Here is an 18,901-nt window from a genome sequence, read left to right as displayed (position 1 = left end):
ATACGTTCCCATTTCTGGTGAGCAATGGACTGGATTTTTGCTGGAATATTGCTAAAAGCGGCATAAAACCAAACTCACTCACTCTATTGTCTGTGGGTGTACCTGTATAACGTATTACTATAGTTCTAATGTCCGTATGTGTACCTGTATGACGTATTACTTAGCGAGCTAGCCTATTCAGCGACTGCGGCTTCCACAAAAACTGGCAGTCAGACAACTGAGAGTCTTGTGTACCCCTCTGCCAAGTGTAAATTGGTACGGCTCCCACAGCCGAAACCTATGAACACACAATGTCATTTCTAAATGGATGGGACTCAACCTAACAAGCGTACTAGAATCTGTACTCACTGAGAAAGTGAATTCCAGATATAACAAATGGCGTTGAGTATTTCCAATGTCGAGAATGAAAGAGCGCAAGAGTGTTTTATGTATGTGTCTGTTGTACCCATATTCGTATTGTTCTGACAAAAACATCGAAACAGCCATGGGTCAACCTACTTGCAAGATCATCAATTGTTTCATCGGTCGTTAAATAGTCAATTGTGCGTTGTGTGAAGCCACAATCGTCAAGTGACGTCACTCTATTATTCAAGTTATCGATATTTTTACGAAAAGCCAGATGGTTATCAATTATTCATGCCAACATTCCCTTGAACCCTTCAATTAATGTGCACCTGGATTGTTTCCAATTGCCAACCATGTGAAAATAATCAAATGCTGTTCGTTTATGATCTGATTCGGGTACTGTAGAAATTGACCATCTCTCCCGTGTGTGGTTTGATAATTCAAATAATCGCAGAAAAATATGGGCATGTGAAAATGGGCACATGATAGATACAGTAACAATGTAAGGACCAGGGAATTTGGAAACAGTCCTGTACCATTCACTGCAGCGATCCAAACCTCAAAGAAGCTTCACGCAGGCGCATCCATAGGAACAATACCATTGCGCGTGCATCTCACACAACATGCATACAGACTAACAAGAGATCCGGTATCTCACACAGTTTAATCATAGACTCCCCAAAGATCCGGTATCTCACACAGTATACATACAGACTACCCAGAGACCGGTATCTCACACAGTATACCGACTACCTAGAGATCTCACACATATACATATACATACAGACTACCCAGAGACCGGTATCTCACACAGTATACATACAGACTACCCAGAGACCGGTATCTCACACAGTATACGTACAGACTACCTACAGATACGGTATCTCATTCAGTATACATACAGACTACCCAGAGACCGGTATCTCACACAGTATACATACAGACTACCCAGAGACTGGTATCTCACACAGTATACGTACAGACTACCCAGATACGGTATCTCATTCAGTATACATACAGACTACCCAGAGACCGGTATCTCATTCAGTATACATACAGACTACCCAGAGACCGGTATCTCACACAGTATACGTACAGACTACCTACAGATACGGTATCTCATTCAGTATACATACAGACTACCCAGAGACCGGTATCTCACACAGTATACATACAGACTACCCAGATACGGTATCTCACATTCAGTATACGTACAGACTACCCAGAGACCGGTATCTCACACAGTATACATACAGACTACCCAGAGACCGGTATCTCACACAGTATACATACAGACTACCCAGAGACCGGTATCTCACACAGTATACATACAGACTACCCAGAGACCGGTATCTCACACAGTATACGTACAGACTACCTACAGATACGGTATCTCATTCAGTATACATACAGACTACCCAGAGACCGGTATCTCACACAGTATACATACAGACTACCCAGAGACCGGTATCTCACACAGTATACGTACAGACTACCTACAGATACGGTATCTCATTCAGTATACATACAGACTACCCAGAGACCGGTATCTCACACAGTATACATACAGACATATCTCAATCAGACTATACCCACAGACTACCCAGGTACGGTCTCTCACAGTATACATACAGACTACCCAGAGACCGGTATCTCACACAGTATACATACAGACTACCCAGAGACCGGTATCTCACACAGTATACATACAGACTACCCAGAGACCGGTATCTCACACAGTATACATACAGACTACCCAGACTACCCGGTATCTCACACACAGTATACATACAGACTACCTACAGACTACCCAGTATCTCACACAGTATACATACAGACTACCCAGAGACCGGTATCTCACACAGTATACATACAGACTACCCAGAGACCGGTATCTCACACAGTATACATACAGACTACCCAGAGACCGGTATCTCACACAGTATACATACAGACTACCCAGAGACCGGTATCTCACACAGTATAACACGGACGACCAAGAGTTCCAGTATCTGTAGTAAACTAAAACCAGTATCGAGATTACCTGTTAGTAACAGTCGTGACAGTCTCCGTCGTTAATCTATCAACTGTACATCACCTATATTGTTATGTGGTATTTGTGTTCAGTCAGGAGCATTGTTTCAGGTGATCTACACTGTAACATTTAATATTCAGTTGGGTGCAGTGATGCACTATTTTCAGACATGTGCTATATTTAGACGGACAGTTTCTGAGGGTACAAGGTACGACAACCGCATGGGCCGTTCCAGCATAGTCTATCCTGGAATGTTATAGACAGTTTCAGAACCATCACATTATGCATAAATCGCACAAAGACAAGCATATGTGTTAAGATCCCTTCTCACCCTGGGTACTCAGCTTAGTAATTTGGAAACTTGCACAGTGTTGCAGGGAGGTGAATATTATCGCCGCTGACTTTATTGCTGTAATCACTGCATTTGATATGATATTGACAGCGGATTTTACTGCCACTCTAGTTTGTACTGCCATTGTAATTATTTTGTAGTTATTTGTAAATTTAATTAAGTTTAGAATACAATTGTTAATTATCTCACAGTCTCCGTTGTTCGTTGGTTTCATGTCGAGATCTTTCATGACCAGTTTCCAATTAATTTGCAGCTTCAAAATTTGTCAATCAACACATACTATATTCTTTAGTAACATGCGTGGAACGTGTAATATATGCAGAAAAAAGTGGTCGATTGTAAAAATAATTGAATATCTCTGTTACACAGATATCATGATACATCGTGTAAGAGAAAGTCATTAATTGCCAGTGATATCGGCATCTGAGGTGCAGCATTACGTTTTATGCCTTGTTTTATTGAGGACTTAATAAACAAATAGGCCATATTCATGGAAACTAGTTTTAGCAATTTCCACTGCTGAACTTCTAACGCCGTCACTAACTTCTGGTCAATAAACCTTTCATAGATGTGTTAATAATTATAAGAAATGCAGATTTCTTGCTAACGACCCTTATCGAACAATGAAAATGTCGCCATCACTCTCAGTAAGATGCGATTAAAATTCAGTTATCCCTCTATCGACGCACGATGATGTCTGATTGCGGCATGTCGATTAAGTCACCGCCACACGCCCTGCACATAACCACACAGACAAAATGGGAGGCTGTCTTCAAGTACGGAACTGCTGCAGAGCGGAGAAGAAAGTAATCATCTTCTCCTTTTTACACTAGCAATGGTCAGTGGAGCGGACTCCGGACAGCAAGGCCACAGTAATCACTTGCAGATTGGTTTCTTCTACCACGTTCTCTAATTAGCTATCGACCGATGTATTTGCTGTCTTTTTTGTAGGCGTTCCTACTGTTTTCGTGGGAATTACAGTTCATATTGATCGAGTACTGATAACACTTATTTCAGATTTGTCTAATATGTCTAGGTTGTGAGATACATATCCCGAGACTACTCCTGAGGACATGAGTATATAATACTCCACTGATTACACTATGCGTTGAGTTGGTCCGTGTTCGACTTCAGTCCTCACCCAGTTTGATTAGATTTGACTGAACCGCTTGCCCTGAAGTCTCGTACCCGACTCTCTGTCTTCTCCCACAGTACCAGGAACCAGGCAGTTCTAGCACCCCTGACACATCGAGAACATCCCCCCAGCCACTGGCGTACAGTAACCCAGTGAATTAATGTTGAAACAGCCCCAAGGACTGGTGCATTAATTCTTTCGGGAAGGATGATCGAACGTGTAATAGGTTATTCTCTATTTACCAATTGTCCTTTTATCACAAACCACAGACTTCAACACGCTACTAGACACCAGTTAGAGGATCTGTTGTACCGGCCTCGTCATACATAATCTTCAATGATGCGAAAAACAACTGGTGACATCCAATTACTGATCATTATCATGTATTCATGTTCTGTTCATAATGTCTCCCTATCTCCCACCGCTTTACCCTGTAGTCGTTATGTTTCTCCAGCCACTCAAACAGCGGCTTCGAGAAAATTGCAGACCAATGAACGTCCGGGTTACAAAAGCATGGTGCAACCTATAGCAACCGCCAAGTCCCCACTGACATCACTATGTAATCATTTGTCTTCTGTAATTTGTATCTGACATCATGTTAAACCACGACCTTCTCAAGACTAACTTACACATACCGCAGGTAGGCATTGTGCGGACAGTTCCGGATTATCTTTGCACATTTGTCACCACCACGACGGGCACGTGTTTTTTACCACAAAATGTCTGACATGTCCATCACTACGGGTTTGTAGATGAAATGCTGTATCCAGTGCGGCAATATAAGTTGTTCACTGGTCTCGAGGGGCCCATGGGTTGATGTTTGTTTATCTTGTTTAACATATAGAAACATGGAGGGTACATCAACCCATGGGCCCCGAGGGACCAGTGAACAATGTATTTATCTTACCGAACACCTCAATTTTGAACTGTTTGAAACACGGGTATTGGATCATAGTATGGAGTACCAGACGACAAGAAAAAACAATTGAGAGTAATCTCCCTTACATTGATTTGCATTCGCAAAACATCGGTAATTTCCGTACATCATAAGTGATTCAATGTTATTCGAGATAAAGAATTACTACTACGAATTACCAAATGAGTTGTAAGCGGGGTACATTGCAAATAATAGAAGAGCACACAGGCAATCAGAAAGCGACATTTATGTGTGCGGCAAGATAAATGTCAGTGTCGCTAACACCCCTACACATGCATCATTCAGATCTACTCCCGGGAAACAGACATGCTGCTTGTCCTTCGGAGATTTCCACCCTATGAATAACTTTGGCACTGAAAGGAAATACGGTCTATATGTAACGATTCCGTAACGATATATTTTTTTAATATTCCCCAGATCTGAGTTGGCATAAGTAATTCTATTTATCACGTACACACGAATATGTCATTCCATTCATGACTTTCCCGTATTTGATTTTATGTATTCTCTCTGGGCATGCCATGTGGTACGATACAACGAATTCCATTGCTGCATGCCATTTCGTTAAACTCCAACATATTATTACAATGAATAACACTAATTTAAACCAGCAAACTATCACTTTCCACCGATCACTTTCGTAGCCTCAAGCGAGCGACACTTGGTGCAGAAGTTTGCACACATGATTAGATCACTGAATTGATATACGTTTCAAACGTTAATAAACTGAGACTGTTAGTCTACCAAACCGGATATGACGTTATGGACAAAGCCGTAGGCGTAGTTGGTTATGTGTTTTCGGTGGTACTGACCAGATTATCGTCACTGAATCAAGTATCATCAGATTAGCTTTTACCAACTTTTGCGGTACAAGAAGGCGTATGGGGCGGTGGGGTAGCCTAGTGGTTAAAGCGTTCGCTCGTCACGCCGAAGGCCCGGGTTCGAATCCCCACATGGGTACAATGTGTGAAGCCCATTTCTGGTGTCCCCCGCCGTGATAGCGCTGGAAGACTGCTAAAAGCGGCGTAAAACCATACTCAGTCAGTCAGTGAAGAAGGCGTACTCTTTCTTCGAAGTTTTCAAAGAGTCGCACGATTTTCCGATCAAAAAGTCATCGGTCAGGGCTATAAAGCTCTCAAGTTTGCAGACATGTTAAGTACTCTGTGATGCAACATTGTAAGGAATCTATGATGGAGCAGTGACCAAAGTGATCATGACCGATGCAGTTCCCTATTCTGTTTCCATGTCTGTTGAAGTGAATGCTTAATCACGAATTGCCTGTGCATGTATTTGTGATGAGAGCTGTCCATGCCCTCAAATGCCTCCAACCAAACACCATACACACAGACTCTGAGTAAATCGTCGATGTTTTGAGTCAAATGTAATTTGGAATGTTCAAGGACAGTTATGACTAATACTGCATCATAGGGAACATTCCAGATGGTGTTAAGATTATATATGTGGGCAAGGGTATGTCTCTGTCACCCCATATTACCTCAAGCCTATCAGGTGTGGGGCTATCTTATTTTCACCCTGTTATCCCGTAAAGGCTTAACCACAGTTACTGCTAGTTAAATATTAGTATCTCTAACGTGACTTTACTGTAGTTTGTGTTGATTTGTAAGTCGACGTTAATGTTATGGCACACCTATGAACTGTATAACATGTTTTGTCATTTGCTGGTTTCACTTTGAATTTGTTTATCCCTATTGTTTCAATTTGGACGATCAAAACAGACATCGTCATTATGTTTCAGCAACCCACCCGTGCACCTGGGTTTTACCACCGTTATACACCTCGCACACTTGCATCCCCTTCCTCTAACGACGTCAAATAACAGATATACCGTACTGAACTCACTCACTCACTCACTCACTCACTCACCACCGGGACACAGACTAACTTTGAGCACATTTCATTTCATTTTCATGATTTGTGCGATGCCAGTATCTACAATTAAATATTGCTACGGGGCTGGTATAAATCATTTCCAACTCAGAATACCTCCACACAAAGAGTAATGTGATTTATTTTTCAAACACACATGTTAATGGGGAACATTTCCCGATCAACGATTTTCCAATATACACGAGTAGCTCGCAGATCCTTGCATCAGTGGTGAACAACTCCTCTTAATGAGAGCTGAAGACGAAGCAAGAACTAGCCACATGACCGTGGAGAACTTGACACGCTGTGTCAGATAGATCAAAGACATTGCAGTTGACAGTGGTTGTAATTGAAGGTTGCGAGTCAGTGGCCTTTGGCTCCTTACTGAAGGACTCCGAGATGGAGGAGAGCATGCAGGTTCCCTAAACTGGCTTCATCATAACCACTAAAGTGAATAATTATGGTTGTAACGCAACACTCGTGATATTGATTTTATTGTTGGGCGATGTCTTGAAGGCTCTCATTAGCACCACCGTGATGCAATTCCTCACCAGCATGTCAACACTACCATGTTCAAACTGTATTACACATACCATTCAGTTGTCGCATTAAATTGATGTAGAAAGCATAACTGAATACACATCGACTGACACTTATTCAGTTTAGCGCTTACATCAGATTAAGTGACAAAGTTGAATTTATTGCCTGACGTAGATTATGTAAAATCGATTTTTGTGATCCTTCGCCTTGTTCACAGATAGCCCCCGCGCGTGATATACAAGTGACATGCCTGTTTGTGGTGCCGACAACTGCATGTTAGCATTCTGGTCCATTAGTGTAGCATTGTGGGAGATGTGGCGAGTAGTATCGTGGTGTATGCGTCTTCGATCTGTGCGAGTCTCATAGGTCCTCGTGGTGCGTTGTTTTGTGTGGCTTCCTAAAGGAAGGACGTATACATTTTCCCGCGTTCAGTAAGGCACATACACGATCGTTACAGAGCTATGAAATCAACAGATTGACTTTCAACCACATCACGCTAAACAACATACTAACAATACGTGCCCATATACTGCTAATGTGGGTAATAGGTCGCGGTAGGAGGTTACACTGGGTCAGTACTGACAAGGTGACCGAAGTCTATGACAGATACTTGTTACCACCCCTTCCTGTCGTGCTGTTATTGACTGGAGATGGGAAGTTGATGATAGGGATGGATCACCTTAGTTGGGTTATCGAACACGCTGCCCCAGGGGCTAGATTTGGTGTTGATTCCCTATATCTCGAGCCTCAACTCTAACCTGCAATCTCACATATCGAGTGAACTCCCGCTGTACGAGCGGTATTACCGTGGATTGGGGGATTGTCACTTAAGTAGTCTGGATTGGTCTGTACACCGAGACGGCATTCTATCGACCGTGTAATGTAATATAGAGGAGACGGTAGCTGAAACCTGCTCACATGGCCACCACTCAATACAATATATATCCTCAACACTTCAAGATTAAAACCTGTGACACTAAGTATTTAGATTCCCCAGTTTGTCATTTGGTCACTTAATAACATCGCTTTTGTTATTACCCTGTACCAGCTACATAACATACAGGGACACATGTTCACCATACACACGGGTGTTCACCATAGCATACTGGCTTACGTGTGTTCACCATAGCATACTGGCTTACGTGTGTTCACCATAGCATACTGGCTTGCGTGTGTTCATCACAGCATACATACTGGTATACGCGTGTTCACCATAGCATACTGGCTTGCGTACGTGTGTTCACCATAGCATACTGGCTATGCGGCGCGTGTTTCACCATAGCATACTGGCATACGTGTGTTCACCATAGCATACTGGTATACGTGTGTGTTCACCATAGCATACTGGTATACGTGTGTTCACCATAGCATACTATACGGTATATGCGTGTGTTCACCATGGCATACTGGTATGCGTGTGTTCACCATAGCATACTGGTATGTGTTCACAATAGCATACAGGCATACGTGTGTTCACCATACCATACTGGTATACGTGTGTTCACCATAGCATACTGGTATACGCGTGTTCACCATACCATACTGGTATACGTGTGTTCACCATGGCATACATGCTTTCGTGTGTTCACCATACCATACTGGTATACGTGTGTTCACCATAGCATACTGGTACACGTGTGTTCACATAGCATGGTAATATATGTGTGTGTTCACCATAGCATACTGGTACACGTGTGTTCACATAGCATGGTAATATATGTGTGTGTTCACCATAGCATACTGGTATACGTGTGTTCACCATGATATACCGGCATGTATGTGTTTTCACCATGTCATACGGTATATATGTGTTCTCCATATCATACTGGTATACGTGTGTTCACCATAGCATACTGGTATACGTGTGTTCACCATATATACGGTATACATGTGTTCACCATGATATACCGGCATGTATGTGTTTTCACCATGTCATACGGTATATATGTGTTCTCCATATCATACTGGTATACGTGTGTTCACCATATCATACTGTATACATGTGTTCACCATGATATACCGGCATGTATGTGTTTTCACCATGTCATACGGTATATATGTGTTCTCCATATCATACTGGTATACGTGTGTTCACCATGATATAATGGCATAACTATGTTGTAACATGCTCATAGGCCGGTACCCGTATGTGACGGATGACGTCACGGGTGATCTTCGTGTTCTTTATCATGTAGGTATACGTGTTTCACCATGTCGTACGTGTATACACAGGTGTGTAACGCACTGCATGATATGTACCACTAACGGGGTCTTATGTATATAAAGGGAAAGGGATGTTTTCACCATGTTCATTTCAGGGCAGATTCAATATGCTCACTGTGTTTTCAAGCCATATCATACATGGTATAAATCGTGTGTTCAGACATACAGCATACATGACAAGCATACTGTGGGACCTTCACCATGATATACCGGCAACCATGTCTTATATCCTGTTTACCATATCATATACGGGTGTGTTCATCATAGCATACTGGTATACTGTGTTCACCATAATGGCAAGGGAGCTCATTGGCTATAAATAAAATATGTCCCATCAGATCGCTGACTCTTTTCAGTGCGGGGCAGGTTAAGGCCAAGGTCGTCAATGGCGAACGGGCACGACACAATTCTGTTTGCGATGAATAAATGTACGTAAACTCATTATGACAGTGAGGTGTAAGTGTCTCCGAAAGAATGGCAACTAGCGCGCTGACAGGTGCCATCAGATCAGCATGCCTTGGTGCATAAACAAATAAACGGGTGAGTAACCACTACAAATTCTGAACAGGGATTTTGGCTCGGAATCGAGAAATCACGATTTTTCGAGCTTCCGAAGACCCTAGCTCCCAAAGTACTGCTTCGATTTTTGTGCTGTATGACTTATTTTGTAGGTAAATCTATTGGCTTGAAATGTGTGCATACTTTAAATGGGATAAATACAGTGAGCATTGTTGAATTCGCCCTGAAACGAACTTGGTGTGTTGACCTCTTTACATCCCTTTCCTTTTATATAGTGCTAAGACCCCGTTAGTGACAGTACATACCTTGATGGCAGTTTTTAGCGTTACAAGCCCCTGTGGTACGGTCTTTAGTGGTCGGAGTCTGAACCGTCTGATAGAGTGACCCCATTGATATTAGTGGTGGTTCGTGCAAAAAGGTGACAACCACTGGTGTAAGGCCTTGCTCCTGTATTCTTGGGCATGAATGCTGACTAACAGATTATTTTGTTGCTTAGAAATATCTCCCCGAAGCATTATTCCACCACCTCCGAGAGGATGCCCTTCCTGGACATGTCTGGGCTTGCCGGTCACCTTTCCACCAATATACCCCTCCGCTACTTTTGACATGACTGAATTAACATAGCAGTTCTTCTTGCCGAACACTGTGGGTTAATGCAATATTTCTGTGTCAGTGCCATCCCAAGGAATGGTTTGTAGGCCCATATTCCTGTCCGTCGTAAACGTCTCATCACTGTGGTCCTGCTAATGTGATCACCTGATGCTGTCGCTGATGATTGTGACGTCATGTGGAACCTATTACGGGGGCCATATGTCCTTCAGTTCTGTTTTTCAGCGTTGTGACCCTTGCCTCCTCCATCAGGTTTGTTTCAGCCGTTCTAAAGACGACGGTTTGTCGGTTGCAGCCGAAAGTTCGAGCAATATACCTATTTGTTTCCTGATTCATCTCTCTGGATGCCCTACGGTTAATTCCGGCGTTGTTTTTTAGTTCGTTTCTCCACAATAAGGCTGTTCAGCTCTATCTATATGGTTAATGCTACATAGATCGCATCCCAAAGCTGAAAACAATATTTTCATGATTTTGCTATGTATATATGAGCTATATGTGTATGTAGCAATTGCTTAGAATATTTCTTAATTGCTAAATACCAGTGTGGTTGATTTTTGATGTGATAAATTGCCGCGTTTATAGTTTTATAACGTCAAGTATGTTTTGAACTTCAGTTTGTATGACAATAGCCCTGATCAAAGAATAAACGCGACAAAACCCTTTCCACATTCATATGAAATCTCTGCTAGAAGCAGAATCTATTGTACACTTGTGACTATATCATGAGCATATATTTGTTTCAACAGTATTACAGCTGTACGATGTTGTTTGTAAACAAATAGAGTTTAGACAAGACAATCCATTGATTGTCACCATGCGATACGACCACAGAGCATGTGCTTATTAATCATTACGAAATAGTGATGGTAACAGATGTTCGCGAAAGGTGAGCGTATCCTGCCCCACATCATAAACATATGCAAAATCCAGTCCATTGGTCACCTACTTTGGACAACGTATGGTACAAGTCAAAACACAAAATTGCATCGATATCATTCTTGTCACTGATGTACTCAATTTCGAAATGTCCTCACAGTAATAATATTTTAAAGCTTTAATGAGGCCTTGAATGTTGTATCCTTCATCAAACAAATTTTGAGCAAGAGTGGAATGACGCTCCTTGACGCAAAACAGGGCATGCTCGATTGTATCGCAAAGGCTGTGAAAGAGAGAGCCTTCTGACAAAACCACTTCATGTTTATGCGTTACTGTTACGTACGTCCTGACCGTTCACTGTTTGTGTGTGCTTTAGAGTGTACGACAGCGTACATCCAGGGTGTTATATGTCGCCAACTAGATCGATCTGCATTCCCACAATTTGTTATCAGAAACAGACTGTTTTATTTTACATGTTTTCGAACAGGCAATGGACAATGTAGCATTGTTCAGTTGAGACTGTGTCATCCATCCGCTTGTGTTTCAGCATACAGTGAGGATGAAGCTAAGTGTCCGCAAAATGTGAGAGTTTGCTGCCGCGGTGTCACCGTCACAAACACATGCCAAGGCAAGTTAAGTGTTCAGCCAAACAAATAATATAAGTTGTATGCTTCTCTCGAGGGTGAAACGGTCTGATGTACACTGCTACAAAGATGCGCACATCAGACCGTATTACCCGATGGAGATATTTACAACGTACATGTATCTCTTTACCGCCATGTTAAATTATGTACAAAATATCATTTTATTCTATTTTGAAGATCGATACGCTCGCTACCGACTATAGGACATGTAAACAAAATGGCGTCTGCCTCTCGACTTGATTTATATTATCAGTGAAACGTATTGTGACAAGCTTAAAACTGCTATATAAATGGTTGATTATGTTTAAGTTGAGCGTGCAAACGATACAATGTATAAAATAGTTTAAACAAAGCACTGGAAGTCGGTAAAATAAATGTGTACATAGTGAACTCAAAAACAGCTGATCGAACGGTTTTCGAACTCCGTGCACTGCATGCGTCATACGATTGTTAGCAATACAAGTTCTCGGTGGAGAGTTTGGCGGTTTCCGTGGCAGCAGGTAATCTTTTTTCCAGTTTTCGCCCTCCTGGGAGGGGTGACAATGAAACTTGTTACAGCGTCATTGACCACTGAAATTAAAGTATTTTACATGAGTGAGTGAGTTTAGTTTTACGCCGCACTCAGCAATATTCCAGCTATATGGCGGCGGTCTGTAAATAATCGAGTCTGGACCTAACAATCCAATGATCAACAACATGAGCATCGATCTGCGCAACTGGGAACCTATAACAGGTATCAACCAAGCCAGCGAGCCTGACCACCCGATCCCGTTAGTCGCCTCTTACGACAAGCATGGGTTTCTGAAGATCAATTCTAACCCGGACCTTCACGGGTATTTTTACATGAAGGTAAGATAAGAGAAGATAACGCTGTATGTACAAAACAGTAACTGCATAATTAGGTGTATGTAACAGAATTTAAATATACATTTGTTAGGTCGTTTTTCGAGTTAGAATTATTTTCTTTCTGATTCCCCTTTGAAGCATGTTACTGATACGCCAGACCACCAAAGAAGCTATGCTGTATGTCTCAAGAAATGATTTTGAACACGTCCACTGTGCGAGTAAATTAGACATACAGGGACTGTGTTCCTCAACACACTCTCCCCTATGAATCCTAATAGGCAACATTGTAAAACATTGTACTAAAATATTTACAAATAACTCCGTAGAACACAACACATCAAAGATAGTTTCCCTGTCACTGCTAAAAGACATAACATACCAGTTTTTGTTGACTTCGCTTGTCTACATTACTCGTGTAAAATGTACTACAAATGATATTGATTAACATGTTCATGTCTGTCTTCTTCATGCCCTTTGTCCATATTCAATAAGTTCAAACATGGAACAGCAGACACTTTGAAGTTGTATTCACCTACACACGGACCAATTGTGTGGTGTATCGAGAGTCCGGTTCCTGATTACCTCCGTTCCCGTACTTCAGACACAGGAGCACCCCCTCCAAACAACACCACTACGTATGTTATTTCGCCAGGACATGACAACGTGCTTCATGTTAATCCGATTGTTTCTCCTCTCGTGCCCACTTGGAGTTCAATCTCCGGACACCTGGAGCTGATTCTCCGGACACCTGGAGCTGATTCTCCGGGCACCTGAAGTTGATCTTGGACACCTGGCTTGCGTGTCCGCAACATGCCACTGGTCAGTGAGTCAAGGTACGTTTACACTAGTGGATATATACACAAATAAGTTAGTGAAGCACCCCCTGACATCTCTCACGATTGAATGAGCCCGGATCTGAACCCTTTGAGGCATATCTGGGACAGGATTGGTCGTCGCGTGCATCAAAGGGATCCTCCTGTACAGAACCTGGCCCAATTGAAGTTGCTTTACAAGAAGAATGGCATAGACTGCCCCTTCAGAGGATCAGGAGACTGACAGAGGGTATACAGTCACATGTAGGTTACACACGATATTGACGTTCACATTCACCAATAAATTCAACGTTAAACATTCCAGGGCCATACTTGTACAGACATGCTTTTGTATGAAAATCAGATTGGTTTGGGTTTGTTGTTTTTAAATGAGCAATTATCATCATAAAATCAACATGGATTCCAATAATTTGTCGTTTTTTATGAGTCAAAGGATCATACGGGTCAGAAAAACTCATGGATTTTCCATCGTGGTCACCACGAAAAGGTTTATGTACGTGTTGAACACCTATCATTGCAAAAACACAGGAGGTGCTTAATTAGGTTCTTTGTGTATATAGACGCTAATCCGTTTGAGTTTTCACAATGCCTATTTTATAGAATCTGTCCGTAAAATACTTAATGTTAACTGTTTCGTTTCCACTTTATCCTAACAACAATGTGTTTGATACTTAGGACCAGGAAGAACATGAGGACATCGGACTGTTAGATGGATGATAACACGTGCATTCATGTAACCGAGCTTATAACACGTTCGTAACAGAATTAAATAAGATTCATCAAAGTCGCTGACTACAATAAGGCAGTTCTGATTCATGATTGTTCCAGTCATAAGGAGAAATGGGTATAGAGTAATGTCATAATGTCATAATGTCAATGTCTGTCACAGTAACAGTCAACAAGGACATGCTTCTGGTGACTAGAGGGCGTTATTTGCACCGAATTTAAAAACATTAACAATTTTATATAGGTTGCGTTCTACATTGATGCATAACATGAATATAATGAGCTCTATCGACCTTCACATTTATGTGACATGATTCATCATGAAGCAGCCCAATGATTTGTCGGAAAGTGTGAGTTTAGAAAAAATAAATATGTTATTTATGGTGGTGAGGGAGTGTTTACACTGTGGATATCGTTAATGTACTGGACTATCATCGGGGGTGGGGGTTGGGGGGATTCATTGGTGACACATGATGTGATCACCCAGATATGATTATTCACCAGTACAGTTAACACTGTCAGTGCTGTGACTGCCATCCCACCCCGTTGAGTTGTCTTCCGCAGTGAGTCACCATCCGGATTGCATGTGAATACGAAACCCGTTACGGCAACGCAGGTATCAATATTTTATTAGCATTGGGCAGTTTTACACATGAAAAGAGAGCGCTCAGTCACTAACAAATCGAAACAGAGCAGGGCCCGGCAGTTTGTCAATGATTTAAGCTCCAAATTCTTTATTCACTTAATAATGTATAACTGTATCAAGAGGATTTCCTTTGATGTTGCATATGACTTGAATCAGATGTGGTCTACATACAAAGTACAAAGTACATCCTTCAATGAGGTTTCAACAACACCAGTAATCATTTTGCTACTTCAATAGGTATGAACAGTAAAATTGTTAATACTTAAAAGAGCAAACTCCACATATGAGCATTGGTTATTTCAAACTGCATAGGCAACCACACATTTACCGGTGTTTGTGTAGCTTCAATGTGTAGTACATAATATACTGTTCAAAACAATTACATCAATGCCCAGCCGGATGGTCATGAAGAACAACGTACTCATCCTCTGGGTATCCGCCCTTTCTGTCCTATACCTAAGAGCAATCATTACCACTGACAGTTATTACCTGCGTGGGCTTTACAGTACACGGAACATGAGTTGGTTTAATTCTACGTTGATTGTCTATAACAGCTGGCCTGAGATAAGGCAGAGCTCGGATAAAACATTTTAACTTCGTTTTTCTTCCGAGTCAGTTCTAAGGAGAATCCAGTATCTATATATCACGTTTATACAACCCGACGAGACCGGCAACATAGCCAACATTCTATCCTTGTGTAACGATTTACTTCTGTAACATCTGTCAACAAAGTTTCTGATCTGCATGTCTGACTGTCGGTCGTCTTTATGTCTGTCAGTTCTACATTGTTTCCTCCCGTCAGTTACACCCACCTGCTCCACGGCCGTTCTCAGTCGGTACCTGACCAGCGGCCTCGCCAAGAAATGTTACAAGCCAGCCATTACCCGTGTTTGTTTGGGCCTGTTATTTTGGGATCAGGTCAATTGGTGTATAATCAATCAAGTCATGTTTTGTCAGCCATAACATGTTTGACATTTGTCAGTTTAAAATGTCAAACGCAATTGTACCGACATCAAAGCCAACGGCTGTTTGAACGTTGTGATGCAACGGTTAACTCGTAATGCGGTTGTTACATGGGTCTAAACTGTACAAAAATCAATGGCGGTGACTGTTCTGTATATTACATGTTGATGGAGCCCCGTTGAACACGAGTACACCATTCATGTGATCACATCATGTGTCACCATGCGGACTGCTTGCATTTCCCCCTGATGATAGTCCACTACATTAACACTGACCTCAGTATAAACAACCCTCCCCCCCAAAAAAAGAAAATATTGAAAATAAAATAACCCCCAAAACAAAAAACCCCAAAAAAAACCAACAACAACAAACAAACATACAACAACTAAAAAAAAAAAAAAAAACAAAAAAAAACAAACAAACAACAAAAAAATAAAACAAAACAAAAAAGAAAACATACAAACAAACATATATACTTCAGTAGTGAGAGTGGATTTGGTTTAGCGTCGTTAGATATGACATAAAAGTCTGGTGATGGTGTATCTTGGATTCGAACCCCTGCAGACCATGACCATACATAGCTAAATGATCCCCCCACCACTACAAGATGGTAAATTAATAGAAAGTGTTTGTTTTCTGGAATTTAAAGTCTACATTCCAGTATTTGGTATGGCATTTATTGAAATGTTCGATGCCACTGTATTCCATAATTTCAAACCTTCCTTTAGCCATGCATGCAATATGACATATCGAGTTTAATCTATTTCAGTATATTTGGAAGACAGTATGCACATGAACCACAAACAGTCCCTGTCACATAGATAGACTCACATAGAAAATTTGTTATGCGCCATAAACTGTCCCAGCCTACGACTTCATTTAAATGTTTATTAAACCATTAAATATCGATACATGCTCCTCTAGTTTAAATTGAAATACGTTACGAGTTACCTGGTCTGTTGGAGTTCATTATGCATTGTGACAATGATATCGGTGCAATTAATTCCAGTGCTTCTCAATGAGCATTACTATGTTCTCGTTACTGTGATTGGTCAGTGCACACCAATTGTATCACTGTTTGAGATGTTTCCATGGTAATGCCTCGTCATGTCAATGTCAACAATAGGCTGACTCAGGGACTGCTTGTGATCGGGAACACATATGTTTTTACTCCTCTTTTCTATTCCCCTTTCTCTAAGAAAAAAATAGAGTAATATGGAAAAATAATTGTAATGATCTAACCGTAGCTCGGAATTACATCGTATCTGTCCTACACAATGAAATGGTTCCAGTTAACAACAGTCGTTCTGTGAATCTGTTTAACGGTTAAACCATTTAATCGTTAATCAAATTTGGTGTAATTAGGAAATAATTTCGAAACCTCGTGTCTTTTTAAAATTTGATGTAGTCCTTCTGTGGAACAGATATACCTCGTATGTGAATATTGAACCCGAGAGCTTCAGCGCCTGTCTGACATCAACTGGCATGTTGAAGTTACTTGGTATTACTCCTATCAGCTGCCAGTGTTGTTGTTGACAGTCTCCGTTGGTCAGAAACGTTACACGAATCCTGATGACAACCTCAAAATACAACCTTGTCTGAGACCTATAGCTGTAGCTAGACAGGCCGGCATTCTATGACAAGAGGGATTCTTCCTTTCATCCATTTCATGATGTCACGGCATTCTACACCCCGTGAAAACATCATGTGTCGGTGGTGGCTCGGACTCAAGGGTTCGTGTATGTTTTACATGATAGTTTGCCTTGAGAATCTTTAAGAACGTTAGCTTTTGTTTGCCAAAGAAATAAGTTTTGACATCAAATCAGTAACGTCAAAGTCATCGCCAAACACAACAAAACAAACGTATCGTCTTTCCTCTGTTAATCAGCAGGACGTCCAATAATGTCGCGTCTGTAAGAAGCCTGTGAGTGAGAGCCGATTGAGGAAATATGGTATAAAGTTCTAAAGGGTTCCAGCAGCCACTTTCTATGGATTCATATGATGGGTATCGATGTATTCGTACGCACGGATGTCCTGTGAAAAGGCTTGAATTGATAACAGTTTTCCAATGTGTAACCTCTCTATAACCTATCAGAATAAAACATTCTTCACTGTCCAGGTAGAATATAGCATCGAATAATTAATCAGATTTGGAAATGCTATACTTCTTACTATAAAAACAGCAGTTGAATAATCAAAAACAGACGTTATCGTGACACAAAAACAATAAACACTACCAGTGTTAAACTGAATGACGTGTTGTTGAATGGAAAGCCACCTGTTTCACAGTATTCACACGGAAGTCCACACGGTCAGTAGAAGGTGTGTCCGCCTAGTGCATTGATGGTCACTAAACGTCCATGTTAGTCACGAGGAAGACAGGAACATCTAGAAGCTACTACAGGGTACTACAACGCTAACGATGGTCTTTTATTATGTGCACAAGGGGAGCTAACTATGAGCTCTCATTTCACATTACATCGCAAGCTACAAGAAGACCCGCATATGTGACTATTGAGGGGGAAACAACTGTTGTGATAGCGATAGTCTATTGCAACATGCTATTGTGATAGCGATAGTCTATTGCAACATGCTATTGTGATAGCGATAGTCTATTGCAACATGCTATTGTGATAGCGATAGTCTATTGCAACATGCTATTGTGATAGCGATAGTCTATTGCAACATGCTATTGTGATAGCGATAGTCTATTGCAACATGCTATTGTGATAGCGATAGTCTATTGCAACATGCTATTGTGATAGCGATAGTCTATTGCAACATG

General features: G+C 41.3%; 1 long non-coding RNA gene across 1 annotated transcript; it reads right to left on the bottom strand.

The window, feature by feature from the left end:
- Positions 1–208: 208 nt before the first annotated feature.
- Positions 209–12,159, bottom strand: LOC124291835. The gene is made up of 3 exons (XR_006902291.1): positions 12,148–12,159; positions 4,584–4,590; positions 209–299 (listed from the first exon to the last, which is right to left on the bottom strand). It is a non-coding gene; the product is annotated as an uncharacterized LOC124291835 (long non-coding RNA).
- Between the last annotated feature and the right edge of the window lie 6,742 nt (positions 12,160–18,901).

This window comes from Haliotis rubra, unplaced genomic scaffold (genome assembly GCF_003918875.1).
Source record: "Haliotis rubra isolate DU_JTF1 unplaced genomic scaffold, ASM391887v1 Scf50, whole genome shotgun sequence".
In the NCBI taxonomy this organism is placed as follows: Eukaryota; Metazoa; Mollusca; class Gastropoda; order Lepetellida; family Haliotidae; genus Haliotis; species Haliotis rubra.
This window is presented reverse-complemented; position numbering and strand designations above follow the sequence as displayed.